The sequence below is a fragment of the Bombina bombina genome, chromosome 11 (genome assembly GCF_027579735.1).
Source record: "Bombina bombina isolate aBomBom1 chromosome 11, aBomBom1.pri, whole genome shotgun sequence".
NCBI classification, from domain to species: domain Eukaryota; kingdom Metazoa; phylum Chordata; class Amphibia; order Anura; family Bombinatoridae; genus Bombina; species Bombina bombina.
Genome location: NC_069509.1, coordinates 36,292,493 through 36,305,419, shown reverse-complemented (window position 1 = coordinate 36,305,419; position 12,927 = coordinate 36,292,493).

The window sequence follows — 12,927 nt, the reverse complement described above, 5'->3', positions numbered from 1 at the left end:
GATGGCCTACCCTTCAGCCTATTAAAGTAGAAATGTATCACCATTGCGCCAATCATCTCTATAGCATTTACTATGGCAGAGAGGGGGAGGAGGCATATTTGATAATATTCAACATTCATGTCGGGTAGTGAGTGATAGACACATTGCAATAAAATATACATCAAAAACAAATTCAGGCTGTTAAAGTATGGATATATCAACATCACATAAGTCACCTCTACAAAAGTCAATATGACAGGGAGGGGGAGGAGACATACTTGATAACGTTCAGCATTCATGTCCAATAGTGAGCGAGAGACACATAGCAGTAACATATACATCAAGAACAACAAAAACAAAACAAAACTACAAATAACAATCAGGACATTAGAAACAGTAGTCCTGAACACTGCAATACCTATCCATTTAAGGGTTTTCTTGAGTTCGTCAAAAGAAAAGTCTGAGGTGAAGACTCAAACACCCAGAGTAAGCAGCCTGCAAAGAGGCAGCCAAAATGTTAGTTGGATCAGCCAGGAGTGTCTCTCCGAGTTGGAGAGGGGCAGTCAGACAAGTCCCTTTCCTGGTCCAGAAAGTCCTGCGCCTCTCTGGGTGAGTCAAAGAATTTGAAACCCTGTGGGGTGCGTAGCTTCAGGCGTGCTGGAAATAGCAGGATGGCTTGGCGTTTTTCCTTATGTAAGGAGCTGCATATTGGGGCAAAATCTTTCCTTTTCTTAGCAACCTCTGAGGAATAATCTTGGAAAATATAGAGTCTCTTTTCATCATACAGTAGTAGTTCTACCTTTCGATATGCTTTGAGGAGCTGGATTTTAGACTGGAAATTAAGATATTTAATCATTACCCCACGGGGGGGGGGGGGCGTCTTTGCCCATCTTCAATGGTCTATCCCCGCCAATTCGGTGGGCCCTTTCTGCTTTCATCGGAACATGTTCTGCAGTGATACCCAGTAGGTTAGGGAGAGAGTGCTCAGCAAAATACAGTAATTCCGATGGTCGGACAGATTCCGGAAGTCCCACCAGTCGTACATTATTTCTACGTGAGCGGTTCTCCAGATCATCCACTTTTTGGTGTAAATATTTGTTTTGTTGGAGTAATTCTTTGACCTGTAGGGAAGAGGTGTGATGGTTATCTTCCAGGTCAGATATTCTCTGCTCCGCACCCGTCAACCTGGAGTTAAATTGCTTCACTTCAGACGTTAGATTATCCATACCTCTTTGTAAGATGTCCAGTTTAGACAATAGTAAAGAGTTTAGGTGTTGCTCTCCCGAGTTGGAATTTTCAGTCTCCTGAGCAGCAGCAGATTGTGTGGGGGAGGTATGGTGGTGCAAGTCTGGGGGCTGTTTATGTTTTCTCTCCTGTTGAGACTTGTGCCTGTTCGACATTTTAGGAGCAGTCAGAAATTTGTCCATATAGATGAGTAAGGCAATCAAAAAGAGGCCAGTGCACAGGTGGGCAGCAGTATGTCTCTCCTCAGGGAGTATGTCACCACTGGACACTGACGGTAAAAGGAAGGAGGTTATGACCCTCTCCAAGCCAGAGAGCGGGAAAGGGGGAGGAGAGGCACTACCGCTGGACCTCTAGGGATCTCATCCCCTGTTCCCACAGTCCTTGAAAAGAGGGCAAAGCTAGTTAGTAGTGGGAGGCAAGCAAAGAGCTACAGTGCCTGTATAAAGTATAGTCTAAACTGCAGACCAGAGGCTGCACCCCAGTAGGCTGCAGTGTATTATAGTAGAGATCCGAGGTGTAAGTCTCATCAGGGGTTATGTTGTAGATTATAGCACTAAGGGACAGCACATCAAAGCTGGCAGAAACCCAGGTGTGATATTTGGGTATATCTCTTCAGTGCCCTAGTGTAAAAGCACCCCAGCAGAGAATGGTCTTATGACAATATTGCAGCTTCAGAGAAAATACTGCTGCGATATGGGGTCCAGGGTAAGTGTATGAGTCTCTTATTGCTTGTCTAATTGCTATAGATAGACCCCCCTCTAGTTAGATATCTGATCCAGAGATGTGAGAAAAAGAAAGGAAGGGGGGGGGGGCAAGGTCAGCAAGCAAGGCAGGAGCTGAGGTTACTGGGGTATGTGATGCAGTCTCTTATAGCCAGACAGGTATATGAAAATTAAGTTGCTGTGTGACAGCCTATATAGTGCTCTGTAGATGAGGGCAGCAGTCTGTCAGATTGGTGCTGCTCGTTAGCGTGTTGATAAGTGAGTGTAGGCAGGCTGCTGAAAAGCATTAAAGCATTGCGTGTTTGGTTGTCAGCTATTACTTACACTCAGAGCCTCTGTGGATCAGGGGGGACTCGCCAATGTGTCAGTGATTCTGCTTTTGCTGCCTGCGCTCCCAGCGCGCAACCCGAGTCTTCTGAGCCCTGGCTGTACCAATGTGACATATGAGTCTGCAGAGGCCTACTCCGGAACGGAGCTCCGGTCCTCCGGGTCAGCTTTAGAAGTCCGGTGATAGCCAGCAGCCTAGTAGAGTTGTTTGTCCCTCAGAAATAGTCCTGTGCTCCTCAGTGATATTAAGTCTAGGGACTAGTAGAGTGGATAAGTGAGCAGGGAGCCATCCAGAGAAAGTTGCAAACTCCACGTGGACAGGCAAGATGGCGATTAGCGTTTGCCGGATAGCTCTTCCAGTGGTGAGGGTAGGTGTTATGCCTCTCAAACAGCTGCATCTACGGTAGTCAATGCCTCCAGGCCACTCACTAGAGTAGCCAAGGAAAAGTTTGGGAGCTAGTGTGGAGGTTAAATATAGGTTTTATATCGAAACTCTACACTTTTAATACTCCTTATGGGAGGTACTGTTACAAACGATTGCCCTTCGGCTTGTGTTCAGCACCAGAAGTGTTTCACAGTACCATGCAGCAACTTCTTGAACGAATACCAGGCACAACCGTATTCATTGATGATATTCTGATCTGGGGTAAAACCAAGCAAGAACATGATGAAAGGCTAAAGATGGTCTTAGATGTTGCTAAGGAGAATAATTTGAAGTTCAATAAGACAAAGTGTCAATTCAGAAAAACTTCAATTCAATATTTGGGAGAACAACTCACGGGAGGTGGTGTTTTACCAGACATGAAAAAGATTAAGGCAATTACAGAAATGCCACAGCCAGAAAATAAGCAAGATATACAACGCTTACTAGGAATGGTGAATTACCTTGGCAAGTTCATACCTAATTTACCAGACAAAACTGTACTAATGCGACAACTACTCAGAAAAAAACTATGCCTGGGAATGGTCAGAGAATCACCAGAAAGAATGGAAGTTTTTGAAGGACATGCTTACTACTGCACCAACTCTGCAATTCTTTGATCCAACAGCAAAAACAAAGTTGTCAACGGATGCTTCACAAAATGGACTGGGAGCAGTTTTATTTCAAAATCAAGCCTCGGGATGGATGCCTGTGGCTTATGCATCTAGGGCATTGACAGATACTGAAAAATCATATGCTCAAATTGAAAAGGTAACACTGGGCCTAGTTTACAGATGTGAAAAATTTCATGTTTATTTGTATGGAAGAGTATTTTCAGCAGAAACTGATCACAAACCTTTGATTCATATCTACCAAAAGGGCTTGATAGATACACCTCCAAGAATTCAATGTTTGTTGCTGAGACTTCAAAGGTATGACCTCACCTTGGATTTTATACCTGACAAGGAGTTGGTGGTAGCGGATGCTCTGTCACGAGCTTACTTACCATTTAACAATGAGGACTTACAGTTGCAGAAAGAGGTCACTGTTCACGTCAATCTGATCTTGAAGACAGCCCCGTTTAGTCATGCAATGTGGGCAGCAATAGAACAGGCTACAGAAACAGATGCTCTTTTAAGTCAAGTGAAGAAAGCAGTTTCTAGTGGCAAATCTAAGACACTAATGCCATCACTGTATAGACCATACATTTCTGAAATTTCTTTGATAAAAGGGGTACTTTTGAAAGGACAACAGATAATTGTACCAGCGAGTTTGCAAAGTCAAATACTGAAAAGACTACATGAAGGTCATTCAGGTATAGAAAAGACAAAAAGACGAGCTAGAGACATTTTGTACTGGCCAAATATGAATGAAAACATTGAGACAATGATCACTCAATGCTGGACTTGCCAAAAATTCAGACCTCAGTTACCTAAAGAGCCTATACTGGATACGGACTTCCCGTTGGCACCCTGGGAAAAGTTAGGAATGGACTTGTTTGTTTTCAAAAATCAGCATTATATCTTAGTAATGGATTACTTCTCTCATTACCCAGAGATAGCATTATTGGAAGATGAGTCAGCATGTACAGTGATCAAAAAAGTAAAAGCAATTTTGGCGAGACATGGTATTCCAAGAGTAATAATATCAGACAATGGTCCTCAATTCAATTGTAGAGTTTAGGGTTTTTGCCAGTACCTATGAATTTGAACATCGAACATCCAGCCCGGGATATCCACAAGCAAATGGATTAGCAGAAGCTGGAGTAAAAATAGTGAAAAACATACTTCGTAAAGCAACAGATGCAGACGAGGATCCATGTCTGGCTCTTCTTAGCTATAGAGCTACTCCTTTAAAATGTGGGAAGTCACCGGCAGAATTATTGTTTGGCAGACAGCTGGTCACATGAGTACCAGTTGTGAAACCTTGGAAAAGGTTCCCACAAAACATGTAATAGAAACCAAATTGAAACTCAGAGAAAAAAGGAATGAATACTATGACCGAGCTGCAAAGCCTTTGGAGAATCTTCAGGTACAAACTCCTGTGCGAGTACAAGGTTCAAACAGCTGGAATACTGAAGGGACAGTTATCCAGAAATATTCTCCAAGATCGTATGTAGTTCAAACCAATGATGGGCAATGTTTACGTAGGAATCGTAGACATTTGATGGCTATTCCATCAGTTCACAACAATTCGGCAGTGATGGAAACCTGTGAGGATACATTGAACACTCCATTGCAGCTGGAGAAGGAAGATGCCAGAGAAACTTTGCAAAGCTCGACTGACTTGCCTGTCAGTGATGCAATTCAAACAAGGTCAGGTCGATATATCAAAAAACTTAATCGTCTAATTGAACAATGTTAAAAGGGACTGAAGTTTTTTCACATAGACTACAGTTAAAAAAAAAAATGTACTTTAAGTTTTCTGTTGTTTAAAAAGAAAAGAAAAAGGGAAATGTGTGATATTGAGATTATCAGTTGGTATGAACTATATCAACCTGTTGTTATGTGCACAATGGTAGAGTCAGGAAGTGCCTCTTGCATAGTGTGTGTGTGTATAGCATTCTTAATAAAGTTTACAGTTATGAAGACCTGTGCTTGATCTCCTTATATAAACTAAGATAAAACACCCCCCAGGGTAGATTATCAAGGTACCAGAGCTCCCACTGGTATGGACCTGAGTTAGTCGGATGGCCCAGTCCCAAATTCTACTCCATTTTGGTTGTTGGCCATTTTGAAAATGCTGACCTCCTCGACTATTTTCTCTTCCTGGAACCTGTTTGGCCGCTGGGGAGGGAGGTCGGCTACCTCCTCTCCCGGGAAACCGCTCTGCCACTGGGGAGAGCGGTCAGCTACATCCTCTCCCTGAAACTGGCTCTGCCGCTGGGGAGAGAGGTCGGCTACCTCCTCTCCCTGGAACTGGTGGTTCTCGTGCTGTGAAGAGAGGTCGGTTACCTCCTCTCCCTGGAACTGGATCTACCGCTGGGGAGAGAGGTTGGCTACCTCATCTCCCTCGAACTGGCTCTGCCACTATGAAGAGAGGTCAACTACCTCCTCTCCCTGGCTTCCCAGAGCTGCTGCAGGTGCTAGGTAGAGGCCATTGGCGCTCTGCCCTGTTGCCACCTTGGAGGAAAAGTCTATTAAATTCTCAATCTCTGGATCCTGTGGTTGGGGAAAGAGGTCAACTACCTCGTCTCCCTGGAACTCCAGAGATATCAGAGGTGCTGGGAAGAGACCATTGGCGCTCTGCCCTGTTGCCAGTGCTTCTGCTAGTGTGGCTCCCTTGTCCAAGACCATAATCTCTGGGCCAGGCTGCTTATCTTGGTCTAGTAGCTATTGGTAGCTTATTCCCAGTTGCCACACCTCAGAGAAATAGTACAATAAATCCCTAATCTCTACACGATAGCCCTCTGCAGACTCTGAGGCATGCTGCTGAATGAAATGTAACAGCCTTTTATATGTCTTTTCTAACTCCCATTTGTGGGCAGCTAGGTAATCCAGATCATCCCTCAGCCCAGGTAATTCTCTAAGGTTCAGCTCTCAGTGTTCCAGTATGTCCTCCTGACGCCACTCTGCCATACTCCCACAGTAGGGGTCCTGTGTGAGACTTTCAAATAGCAATCCAGGACTGCCAAAGTCATAGCCATCTGTAGGATTATCCGTCTCCTACTCAGGATACACCTGTGCTGCATACCACTGCAGTGTCCAGTACGCTTTGTCCACCTACATCTCTATCTGGACCAACCTGTCTAATTTGGTAATCCATTCCTCCCAGGGCTGCTTTCCCAGGAACGGCATTCGTAGATCCATCTGGAGCCAGTATTGCTGCTCTGGAGTAGGAAGTTACTTCCCCTGGTAGTCCTGTTCGAACTGGAGAGCCTTGTACCGCAGTTTCAGTCAAATCATATCCTTCCAGGCCAGTTCACCCTCTGCCAAGACAGAGCAATCAAACTGGGCCAGAGCTGTCTGCAATCTCGACTGGAATTCAACAGCCATTTCCACCTTGATCTGAGCTTTGACCACAATTCTTATCACCCGGGCATTTTTGGCTGAAGGGTTAGTCCCAAAGAAAACTAGTCTCTATTATCCTTGTTTCTGGCACTTCTCCATGGATGAGGCAGCCGCATGAGTGCTGGTTTGATTGCCCTCCATGAGTTCTGCTGTTCACCGGTTCCCATTCGTTATTTTTGGCTGATGCAGGATATTGGCCAATGTCTCTATCGAGGTTCCACTAGTGGTTTGGAACTGCTCCATAAGGAGGAACCAGATCCCACCGCTGCCAGACAATTGTAGCAGGACTCGGTACCCCAGACTGGGTATACCCGCTAAAGTCGGCTTCCTCCTGCTACACACCAGCTGATGATCCTCTGCTGGATACCAGCCACTATTTGAATAATGACCACTGCAAGTTGTTATATCTACCCCCAAGAACATTAGCTGAGACTGAATGCTTGAGGGTCAAAATAGGAACTGCTTTATTGCACAGAAAACACAGCTGACTTGCAGTCCTCTACAAGTAAAAAAGTAACCAAGGGACTTCCGGTGGACGGCACACCAAGATGGCAGCAAGGTATTGAAGCTCTGTGGAAAAACCTCCTTACAGCCAAGATTTAATGCCACCCACACCTCTCTTGACAACTTTCTGTGTCCGAGAACTATTGTGGATAGAGAGACGGACATCTTCTCTTCCCCGGAAGGCACTTTAAAAGATAATTAAGAGACACAGTTACTTGTCTTCTACCCCGCAATATGGATTCTATCACTAAAGAACTGATAGCGACATTCCTACCCCACATCGAAAATCTCATGAAGTCTTGCTGGGCACTTCGTGAAGAGATCCGATCCCTTCGGGGACAACACCTACCACTAATTACCGCCACGGTACATGTTAAAGAGGATCCTCACCTCCTGTACTCACCCCGGCACCACCCTTCCTGGGACGCAGCATGGCTAGACGGCTCGGGGTCTGACGCGGGAGATGGAGCAAAGAAGATTTCTGACCCCGGTGTACCCTCCTTACTAGAGGATAGTTCTTACTGCAGATTAGGATCGGCGTTGAAAAAGAACACCAGTTTAGCTCACAAAGGTACCACCCGTCAGTATCTCCCTATACAAGCGGCAGACTGGACCTCTGTTCAAACGGAGCTCTGGATCGACTCACACTGTATGTATCAGGGACTATACCCTAATCGGCATATGCCTTTGACACCTATAGGGCATAGTAAGACAGCACACGTGTGGAAAACAGAAGTAATGGCGGTATTGAATCCTGCTGAGCGCCACACAGACACTCTGAAACTGCAAGATGGCCCTAGCTCATCACCACCCAGGAAATTCTCTGCACAAGTTCCCAATGCTCAATACGAGGTGGACAACCCTTTTCATACTTACCAGTCTAGGCGGCGTCAAGTGGGAGTGGGGTGAGCTTTGTCTACTATCTCATAACCTGCAGCATTAAACTAGAGAGTTGGTTTATAACTCCTTGATGGCTGCATAAATTTATTTTCTTTTACGCTTCAAAATTGGATTTGTCATTTAATTTCTTTGGCTTCCTACATAAAGGACACTTTTGGAGAACTCTGATTTTAGGTTCACTATGTTTATATCTGCAATATGCTTTCACTGCTTGACTTTTTAGCTGCTATTGTTGTACCAAAACAGAAGGATAATAACTATGCTTGTCACATTAGATGACATTAAATTACAACACAGTGAAGACCAGTTTTATGCTTGTACGTACCAAATATCTGAATTAATGTTCACCATCTTTGCATTACCCTGGATTATTTTAGAATGAACTCCACATATAGCGTTAACTCTTTACTTTTGGGACGCAGCATACTGACATTACATCTTAACCCTTTCCCTTTGCAGTAAATAGATGCCGGTATTGTAGTTGTTTGTTTTGTTTTTTGTGTATGATGATCTCGTGTGGATAAAGGTTAATGGGCCAATTATTAATGAATCTAATTTCCTGTGACAACTATTATTCTACTGGATTGACTATCTACATTGAGAGTATCAGGATCAACTACATCACATAAGAATACTATCAAAACTCAAGGCCATAGGTCCAATTTGATTTGGAAGATCAGTCTGTTATATTGTTTAACCATTGTTTTGCTATTGTGTTTTTTTAAAATTCATTACATATCTTATTAATGCTTAAGTTGACTGCACTGTGTGCCTTCATGCTTAACCCTTTTATCACTATGCCATCACAACTAACTGTCTCATGTCACATGTTAATTGGTAAGCTTAGTAGGTAGGTGCATTTGAAGGTTGTCACTTATCCTTGGCATTTGGGAGTTTGCCCTCATTGCGGCAATCTTTCCAATATCGCTGAGGGGAATTGTAAATTAAACCCATATCGCCCCATCACAAATTTAGACACATCTATACTGCATGTTTCACCCTGCAGGATCTCTGTATCTATGCAATATTAGTCTCTAGCAATATATGACTATTCGGAAATTTACATAACATTAATACACCCTCTCAACCCAGGTATGGAGAAGAACCTCATAATGTGATATATCTAAAAGTCATGCTGAATTTCTCATTTTATAGCTTAGAAGATAATATGGGCGCCATACTTATACAATACTTATACAGGTCTCACCATACTTCCTTTAAACGCCCATGTTGCTTTAAATATAAGTATTCCTATCTAGAATCATATCTCTGCATGTGTAGTCTTTTACAGTGATCTTCCGTACTGAAAATGTCAGCTTAACTGAGTCCCCATTCTGTAAGGCCTATTAATGTTGATGCTACTTATTATTCCCAGGGTACTGACACAGTATTGCAGACCGGTCAATCTTAATTAATGAGGGCATCCATATTTCTTTTGCAGGGTGGCACGTATGCCATTGGGAAAGTGTACTAGTTTATAGTTTTATTTTATTTTTATTTTTTTTTATTTTTTTTGGTTTATAGAGGTTTAGTTTGGTTGTGTTAGTTTACTTAAAAATAAAACCCCAACATTGTGGTGCAAGTGAGTACACATGCGAGAATGTTCTCTAACTTATATAAGTCTTTTACAGTTCTAATTATAAATATGATATTTGATAAATATTTCTTGTACGTTGTTATATCATATTGTGTTATCAACTTCATATTATCTAACCACACCCTGCGTGGTGGGTCATTGATTTGTAACCTCTCACTGTACCATTTGTTGGTTATAAATAAAAAAAAAAAAAAAAAAAAGTAACCAAGGCTTCCATTACATTTTCAGCCCCGCCCAGGGTAGACTATCAAGGTACCAGAGCTCCCACTGGTATGGACCTGAGTTAGTCGGATGGCCCAGTCCCAAACTCTACTCCATTTTGGTTGTTGGCCACTGCCACTAGAGAGGGAAAATGCTGACCTCCTCAACTACCTCCTCTTCCTAGAACCTGTTTGGCCGCTGGGGAGGGAGGTCGGCTACCTCCTCTCCCAGGAAACCACTCTGCCACTGGGGAGAGAGGTCAACTATCTCCTCTCCCTGAAACTGGCTCTGCCGCTGGGGAGAGAGATCGGCTACCTCCTCTCCTTTGAACTGGTGGTTCTGGTGCTGTGAAGAGAGGTCGGTTACCTCCTCTCCCTGGAACTTGATCTACCGCTGGGGAGAGAGGTTGGCTACCTCATCTCCCTGGAACTGGCTCTGCCACTATGAAGAGAGGTCGACTACCTCCTCTCCCTGGCTTCCCCGAGCTGCTGCAGGTGCTAGGCAGAGGCCATTGGCACTCTGCCCTGTTGCCACCTTGGAGAAAAAGTCTATTAAATTCTCAATCTTTGGATCCTGTAGTTGGGGAAAGAGGTCAACTACCTCGTCTCCCTGGAACTCCAGAGATATCAGAGGTGCTGGGAAGAGACCATTGGCGCTCTGCCCTGTTGCCAGTGCTTCTGCTAGTGTAGCTCCCTTGTCCAAGACCATAAGATCTGGGCCAGGCTGCTTATCTTGGTCTAGTAGCTATTGGTAGCTTATTCCCAGTTGCCACTCCTCAGAGAAATAGTACAATAAATCCTTAATCTCTACACGATAGCCCTCTGCAGACTCTGAGGCATGCTGCTGAATAAAATGTAACAGCCTTTTATATGTCTTTTCTTTCTCCCATTTGTGGGCAGCTAGGTAATCCAGATCGTCCCTCAGCCCGGGTAATTCTCTAAGGTTCAGCTCTCAGTGTTCCAGTAGGTCCTCCTGACGCCACTCTGCCATACTCCCGCAGTAGGGGTCCTGTGTGAGACTTTCAAATAGCAATCCAGGGCTGCGAAAGTCATAGCCATCTGTAGGATTATCCATCTCCTACTCCGGATACACCTGTGCCGCATACCACCGCAGTGTCCAGTACCCTTTGTCCACCTACATCTCTGTCTGGACCAACCTGTGTAATTCAGCAATCCATTCCTCCCAGGGCTGCTTTCTCAGGAACAGCATTCGTAGATCCATCTGGAGCCAGTATTGCTGCTCTGTAGTAGGAAGTTACTTCCCCTGGTAGTCCTGTTCGAACTAAAGAGCCTTGTACCACAGTTTGAGTCAAATCATATCCTTCCAATCCAGTTCACCCTCTGCCGAGACAGAGCCATCGAACTGGGCCAGAGCTGCCTACAATCTCCACTTTAATTCAACCGCCATTTCCACCTTGATCTGAGCTTTGACCACAGCTCTTATCACCTGGGCATTTTTGGCTGAAGGGTTAGTCCCAAAGAAAACTAGTCTCTATTATCCTTGTTTCTGGCACTTCTCCATGTATGAGGCGGTTTGATTGCCCTCCATGAATTCTGCTGTTCATTGGTTGCCATTCGTTATTTTCGGCTGATGCAGAATTATGGCCAATGTCTCTATCGAGGTCCCACTAGTGGTTTGGGACTGCTCCATAAGGAGTAACCAGATCCCACTGCTGCCAGCCAATTGTAGCAGGACTCGGTACCCCAGACTGGGTATACCCGCTAAAGTTGGCTTCATCCCGCTAAAACACCTACTGATGAACCTCTGCTGGATACCTGACGCTATTAGAATAATGGCCGCTGCAAGTTGTTATAGCTACCCCCAAGAACATTAGCCGAGACTGAATGCTTGAGGGTCAAAAAATAGGTTTATTGAACAGAAAACACAGCTTTTATACATTTCCAACTAGACTGGATATGCAGACACATAACAGCAGAAGGCCTCAGCATTAGAATGTCTATGCTGATTGCAATCTCCTGCTCTGAGTCTCTGGGTCTAGGGGAGCAGGCAGTGCTGTTTTGGGCTGTCACCATATACCCCAACAAAACACAGGAACCCCAACTCTGTATCAGGGCCCTCCAGTTCACAAAGTCTCTGGTAATTCTGGAAAATGGGATAAACCTGATTCCAGGGTAAAAGTACTGCAAATGTCCCCTGGGCACCCGCCTCCCAAAACACAGAATCCCCTCAAGTTCCACACAGTAACTCTATAGATAACTAGTAAATGTCTCCTAATAAATGAGTGGTTTGTATCAGACCAGAGATCCAGCTAAATCTACTGTACACAGTAACCCTATAGATAACTAGTAAATGTCTCCTAATAAATGAGTGGTTTGTATCAGACCAGAGATCCAGCTAAATCTACTGTACACAGTAACCCTATAGATAACTAGTAAATGTCTCCTAATAAATGAGTGGTTTGTATCAGACCAGAGATCCAGCTAAATCTACTGTACAAGGTAAAGCTATAAATAACTAGTAAATGTCTCCTAATAAATGAGTGGTTTGTATCAGACCAGAGATCCAGCTAAATCTACTGTACACGGTAACCGTATAGATAACTAGTAAATGTCTCCAAATAAATGAGTGGTTTGTATCAGACCAGGGATCCAGCTAAATCTGCTGTACACGGTAACGCTATAGATAACTAGTAAATGTCTCCTAATAAATGAGTGGTTTGTATCAGACCAGAGATCCAGCTTAATCTACTGTACACGGAAACGCTATAGATAACTAGTAAATGTCTCCTAATAAATGAGTGGTTTGTATCAGACCAGAGATCCAGCTAAATCTACTGTACAAGGTAACGCTATAGATAACTAGTAAATGTCTCCTAATAAATGAGGGGTTTGTATCAGACCAGAGATCCAGCTAAATCTACTGTACACAGTAACCATATAGATAACTAGTAAATGTGTCCTAATAAATGAGTGGTTTGTATCAGACCAGAGGTCCAGCTAAATCTATTGTACACAGTGACCCTATAGATAACTAGTAAATGTCTCCTAATAAATGAGTGGT